Source organism: Danio rerio, chromosome 2 (assembly GCF_052040795.2).
Source record: "Danio rerio strain M-AB ecotype USA chromosome 2, GRCz13ab, whole genome shotgun sequence".
Classification (NCBI taxonomy): domain Eukaryota; kingdom Metazoa; phylum Chordata; class Actinopteri; order Cypriniformes; family Danionidae; genus Danio; species Danio rerio.
Window position 1 is genome coordinate 18266326 of NC_141022.1, and position 7541 is coordinate 18273866.

Below are 7541 nucleotides of genomic sequence, written 5' to 3' on the forward strand. Positions count from 1 at the left end.
GGTTGTCTAAAATAATTTTGCAGTATTTTGAAAAGTGTTTTAATATTTTTAAAGCTGTCTGCAACTTTTGCGAAGTTTGCGAAAAAACAAGAATATTGGCCCTGTCTATTAAAAAATATAAAAAAACTGGGTCGGTACCTTAAAAAAAGATGTGTTTGTATCTAAAAAGTCCATATTAACAAATGTTCTCTTTGAACCCCATGGGAAGAGAACCCCACAGGTTTAGGCTACACTATGGCTATGACATCAACTCTCGGATGAGTTTTGAAGAACGAAACAATTCAGGATTGTGCCAAATCTTCAGTAACCAAATCCAGCTAATTGAGTAATTTAAGAAGAAAGGACCCTAGGACCAAAAAACTGTCATAAACTTGTTATGATTGTCATAAGGCCATTATAATTGTGTCATGAATATTTTTCCAATTACTTTAGTGTCAAATAATTTTTTAATAGCGATGTTTTCTTATTTAATGGCATTTTAAAGACAAATCAGTTTGCACCACTGTAAATTATTGATGACACTACTATAAAAAATCATGACAGAATTATAATGGTCTCATGACAATCATGTTTATGACAGATTTATGACAAGTTGGTAAATTCAAGTTATCATGACAAAGACTTCTCAAGACTTCTGTTATTTTTGCTTTTGAAATGACTGAGAGAATGACACTTAATGACAGTTGCCATGGGCATGCATAAATTCGCATTAATATTTATGACATGTCATGTTATGATTAATACGTTTTCTTGAATTTATGGAGTTTCTATTGATTTCATTGATAAGGTCTTATTAAAATCAATAGTTTTGTTTTAGAATTTAGTTTCAATAAATAAAAAAATAAAATAAAATAATGCCTCCCATAATTTAATATAGTGAACTATAAAATATTGTTGAATCACTGTATTAAATTCTTAAGTATATACTTATACCACTTATATTGCAAAAACTGTGAAATGCTAAGACAAGAAAATCTCTGAATGTAAATGTTTAACTATTAAATCAAAAAGTGAGGGTACAATTAATATCTAACCGAGACTCCTTCTGAAAAGGTAGCCCTACACACACACACACACACACACACAAAAAAGTAAAATAACGAATGTTAAGTCACAGAGATTTTATGTAAAATAACAGACGTTAAATTACAGAAATTTATTGGACGATTAAACCTAAGGAAACTTCTGAAATAGATACATTTCTATAATTTAACAAGCATTATTTTACCCTAGCTGCCAAAAAAAAAAAAAAAGAGGAAAATAACAGTTAATTACAGTTTATATACATTTCTGGAGATTACAAAATATGTCTCAGGAGCTAAGTTTTGTTTTTGCAGTTTTAATTCACCAGAGGCTGCTGTTTACGCATTTAAGATTTCAAATTTTTTTTCGCGAATGCAATTCGTGCATGCTCTTCTCACTTAAATCAACCAGAGGCTGCTGTCAACTGACTGACTGACCCACCGACCGATTCCCCCTCCCACCCCTTTCCCTAAACCAAACCACTAGTGTTTTAAAAAGCACCAATTGACTAGTGCCCATCCAACCCCCTAAATTCAACCGATTTTTGAAAAGCAATCCAAAAAAATAAAAGCCCCCCTGATTTTTACAACACTTACCACATTCTCACTCTGTTATGTACTTATTTATTTTATTTTTTTATTTTATTTTTGTCTTACCCGCTTTCTGGAACCGTCCTTCACCAAACTCGAACTTTACTACGCTTTCAGAATAAGCCTACGTTGCAAAAAACTCTGAATTGTTATTGATTAAAAGTAAATAAAAAACTAACATTACATCACAATAAGCTGAGTGTCCAGGAATGCACTGCAGTTGTACCTCAAGTATCGTTGTGATACTTTGAACACAGTGTACGTTTTTGCATCTCTCTGATCATTCTGATAAAGGCTGAGAGGAAACAAAAAAACGCAGCTTCTTTTCCTCAATAACGGCAAAAGAAATGAATGCAAGCTCGGTCGTTGCAGTCCGTCACTCAGCATGATGGCCAATAATGACCTGTCAGAGATACTGGCCACACATTGCAGAGCAGAACCCAGCAGGTCTACAGGGTCCTGCCTTAACGAATGCTGAGATGGACTAGTACACCCAAAGGGCCTGAGATAATGCATAATCTATTTCCCACCTCACATCAAAAGTGACACAAATGTATTCCCTTAAACAATAGCCTTTAATAGCGCAGAGAGCAGCTTTTGATGAGTTCCAACTGTGTATGAATGTCAATAAAGCTGTTTGTGAATTAAAAACAAAAAGCAAACATTTGCATGTTGTGGTCAAAAGTAAAAGTCAAAGTACAATGTATAGCTTAAATGCAAACAAATGCATTGATAAAACACTTTATTTAATAAAATGGATAATACTTTACTTAAAGGGGGTGTTTATAAGACTTTTATAAACCTTCATAGCAATGATATTACATGCCTTAAATTTGAAGGAGGTGTCTTTCGCTCAGTTAATGTCATTCAAAATGCAAAGATGACAATCTTTCAAATGTCTTTATCACAATTTGACATAAACAAGCACATCACAACCTGTTGTGTCATAGTCATGACAAATTGACATTACTAAGACCTCATAACTTGTCATAAATCTGTCATGAACATGACTGTGATGAGCCCATTATAATTGTGTCCTGAATGTTTAAACAGCACCAGTAATGCTTTTCTTTTTTTGCCCTTAAAATGTCATTAAATGTCATTACATATTAATGATGCTTTTATAAGATAATTATTTGACATATTGACGTTAAACCGAGGAATTTGAATGAAACATTCAGTTTGTTCTACTAAAGAAACGATCAGAAAAATATTTGTGACACAAGAAATTATATAAAGATTGTTCGATGCTGTTGACTATTGAGCTTTATGACTCACTATATCTTACTTAAAAAAAAAAAATAAAAAATAAAATTATAAAAAAATATAATAAAATTATATAAAAAAAAAATACAAAAAAAATAAAATTATATATATATATATATATATATATATATATATATATATATATATACATATATATATATATATATATATATATATATATATATATATATATATATATACATATATATATATATATATATATATATATATATATATATATATATATATATATATATATATATATATATATATATATATATATATAGATATACATTGAATGTCCTGAGGGTAAATTAACAGGCTTTTGGGGTAAACTACTCCAATAATTGAACTTACATAGCCATTACATTTCCACCTACTTTGCTTTGTTGTTGGTTTAACTTAGTTAGATATAGTATAGTAAATTCTAAAAGAAAAATGCAACAAGATGCATTACTCATGTTCCTGGATGTCTAACTTCTTCATTTTCTTGTCGTCTTAGTCCCTTTACTAATCCGGGGTCGCCACAGCGAAATGACCCGCCAACCCATCCAGCATGTTTTTACGCAGTGGATGCCCTTCCAGCCGCAACCCATCTCTGGGAAACATCCACACACACACACACACACTCGTACACTACGGACAATTTTGCCTGCTCAATTCACCTGTACCTCATGTCTTTGGACTGTGGGGAAACCGGAGCACCCAGAGGAAACCCATGCGAACTCAGGGAGAAGGTGCAAACTCCACACAGAAACGCCAACTGAGCCGAGGCTCGAACCAGCGACCCAGCGACCTTCTTGCTGTGAGGCGACAGCACTACCTACTGCGCCACTACGTTGGCCGGGATTTCTAACTAATACACTGTAAAAATGCCAACTTTCAAAAAGTCCTCTGAACAAAGATTAATAAGTTAAATTTAAATATTTTCATTTGAAATGCTGACAAATAATAGTTAGTTTGTTCAACAAATATGGTGCTTCAATGTGAAAAACTTAAAATATTTCGTTGAACTAATACAAAATTCTTAGTTTTGCGTTGATGCGTGCCCTTCTTGTTGGCGCATGCGCCTTATAAGCTTCTGGCGCATGCGCAATTTACTTCCATAGCTCACTGCAGGGGGTACCTGTCACGTGCGCGCGACAAAACGAACCATCTTTCTTTCTGCCGAGCTACGTGTCAATCGTTTTCATAATCGATTGTATATAATTGTATACATGTTTTTTTGTGCGATGTGCTACCCATCTGACTGCCCGATCTATTTTACCAGTGTATTAATGATGTGAGAGACCGTGATAGAGCGGTTAAGAGCAGGCCAACGACGTTCCTGCTAAATCATAGGTATGTATGTCTTTTTTGTTGTCATCTAACGTTATATTATTTGATATGTTGGCTTTGATGTGCGCGTGTATCCTAATACGGAACTATTTGTTATAATTTAGCCGTGAGTTACTTGTTTCGTGCACTTGGTTTTGGCTATTTAACGTTACATCAATAAAAGTTTAGAGTGAATGTATTTGAAACAAATAGCGATTTCAATCGAGTCATTTGCTTTAATAACTCACGATTAATACAATGAGTATCATATAACATACCAGATCAGGTATCCAAGTCAAATTTCCTTGCTAAAACGAATATAACATTATGTCCTGTTTATCTAGATTGCTGTCAGCATTGCGCACATCATAACCTTTTTTCCCTTCGAACCAGAGCCAGTGGAACAAACGGTGACGTGTTTAACTGTGTAATTTGTGTGAAAATCGTGTGATTTTCATGTAATGCATTGCTTGATTTGCTTGTATATTAGTTAGCTCGACTAAATGTCTATCATATTCAGACCAACTTGCTTTAACAGTCAGCTAGCTTTTATTTACATAAAAAATATAAAGGGCTAAATATATATTTTTCTTTCTTTTTGCTCAAAAGGACTGAAATATTGACAATGACATAATTCAATGCAAGATTTCCTTGAGGAGGTGAGACTTGCTATCATCAGTGAAATTTGACGGTCAATCACCAGCAGATGCAAGAAACCTTTTCTCTTTGCTCAAAGAAGTTGTTGAGATTTAGCCAGGAAGAAATTAAAGAGATAACCTGGACTTTAAGGAAGAGGTAAGTCACTATATTGCAATTGCTTAAGTTTCATTCAAGGTAGTAATGATAATGCTAAAAATAACAAACAACATTATTATTATAGGTAATTCAAAATACATCTGTATTCAGCATTTGAACATTTAAATATTTACATTTACATATATATATATATATATATATATATATATATATATATATATATATATATATTATGTGTAAATATTAATATGTATGTTTTTTTTGTATATTGTAGATCTGCAAAGAGTTTTCTCAGATCTGTAATGTAGATCTCCTGAGACAGTTAATCGAGTGACTTGATAAATATACAGCACCTCTCCTGAAACTCTACAGAAAAAGAAGGGATTCAATGGGTCCAGAGATGGATACAACTTTAAACAAGATGGATGAGCAGGTACTCATTAAGATTTTTTTTTTTTTCTTATACACCCGTCTGATGTTTTTAACATGTGCAACATATTTTGTCCTGTCAAACACAAAAGCATGAATTTCATGCTTAGGTAATACACTCCAATAAAACGTGATTGCAACAATTTAATTGTCCAGCCCTTTTGCATTAATTTTAATTGTGTCAAGTTGTGTTTTGATTGTGAGATGGAAGTAAGATAAATAACAGATGTTTCACTTGTTTTGAGTGACCATTTCAAATGAATACATTCAAAGAGGAAAATAGAAAATAATAGCTGTAGTTTTTAACTCAAAGTAATTGTCACATGAAACTAAACATTTTTCTAAATTTGCCAACACAACCATTATCAAATTCCATTGTATGGAAACCACAAAATTCTTTTTTAAAAATAAAGCCATGTGTTTTTTCAACAGCATGAATAAAATACTATGCTCATTTAAATGTACTAAGTACATTTTTACTTACAAAACAATAAGATTGTAAAACACCCTTTGTAAATGACTTTCCTTTAGGTCACTGATATTGTCACCGATCGAGAAAGAGCAGCTCTTGAGGGATTGCCAATTTTTCTTCGTAAAAATTCTGCTTGCTTTCTCAAGATATGTCTGGTAAGTTACCCATTTTCATACCCTATTCTACATTTATTAGTCTGCTTGGTAACACTTTTAATAGCTGCACGCTATAAATAATTTATTTAGTATTAGCGAATAGTTAATTTATTTTCTGTTAAGCATAACTCTACATGAAGTGCTCAATGATTGTATTTTTTTAACTTTAATGATTCATTTTGTATTACTAATTTAAGTATTGCATTATTTACAAACCAGTTATTTAAGAATACTTGGTGTTTTTAAGATCATTCAGAATGCTTAAGTACACGATTAATAAACTATTCAAATTAACATTTAAATATCCTAATATTAAGGTATGTAATAATAGTTACTTTGTATGTTAGTATATGCTTTATGAGCTTAACTTCATCCAGTTGTGACCTAATCTAAAGTGAGGACTATTTATGCTTTATGAATCCCTTATGAATGACAATTAAAGGCTCAGTTATATTCTAAACAGGACAATAAACAACTTTCACAATTGAAACTGTATCAAATAAAAGTAAATCTTTGCAATTTTATGTAAAATAAAAGTTTAAAAAATTGCTAAATATTAAAAAGTTGTCAATATATTGTTCAATTATTATATATTATAGACTGTTCAAAGTGTTACTGTTTGTATGTACGAAAGTATTACATGTTTTTATTTTCTTTGCATAATAGTAATAACATTAATAAGTAGTAATTAATATTACACATCAATTAATTTTCCCATTACTTAATCTCCTATAAGGACACGGACCCTGAAGACCACAGCACCAGAGATTAAAGGATTGGAATCTTCACTGTGGTGGAAGATGATAATGGCACTTCTGCATCCCTGCAATATGTGATGAACCTCGCTAAAATCTTGGAGGAGGCCATAGTACACACATACTATCACACATCTGCCTGCAGCCTTCGCTTACTTGTTCAGCCTCTTGTATAGACTGAATATGGAACACCCAAAAGAACTCAAATATAATTTTTAAGTGATTCAGCATGTTTTATGGAGGTTGGTGGCACATGATCTGCGAGAGTTCAGTTCATTCATTCATTCATTTTCTTTTCGGCTTAGTCCCTTTATTAATCTGGGGTCGCCACAGCGCAATGAACTTGTTTTACGCAGCGGATGCCCTTCCGGCTGCAACCCATCTCTGGAAAACATCCATACACACTCATTCACACATACACTATGGACAATTTTAGCCTACCCAATTCACCTGTGCCACACGTCTTTGGACTGTGGGGGAAACCAGAGAACCCAAAGGAAACCCACGTGAACGCAGGGAGAACATTCAAACTCCACACAGTAACGGCAACTGACCCAGCTGAGACTCGAACCAGCGACCTTGGTGGGAGGCGAAAGCACTTCCTACTGTGCCACTGTTTGAATGTTTTGAGGTCTGTTTTTGGACTTGATGTACTTTGTTGACAAAAGTGCAGTACACTTTAAAGACTGTTTGAATGGAGTGGCTTTTAGGGTTTACTCTGATTAGATGATTGTATATACACCTGGGTTGAGTGTTTGGACACACTAATAGCTTGGTT

The 7541-nt window shown here is 33.0% G+C and overlaps 1 long non-coding RNA gene across 1 annotated transcript; it reads left to right on the top strand.

Annotated features, from left to right (window-relative positions):
- The first annotated feature begins 5247 nt into the window (after positions 1–5247).
- LOC147846310 (uncharacterized) lies at positions 5248–6881 on the top strand. Its single transcript, XR_015478327.1, has 3 exons — positions 5248–5385; positions 5913–6008; positions 6745–6881. It is a non-coding gene; the product is annotated as an uncharacterized LOC147846310 (long non-coding RNA).
- The last annotated feature ends 660 nt before the right edge of the window (positions 6882–7541 follow it).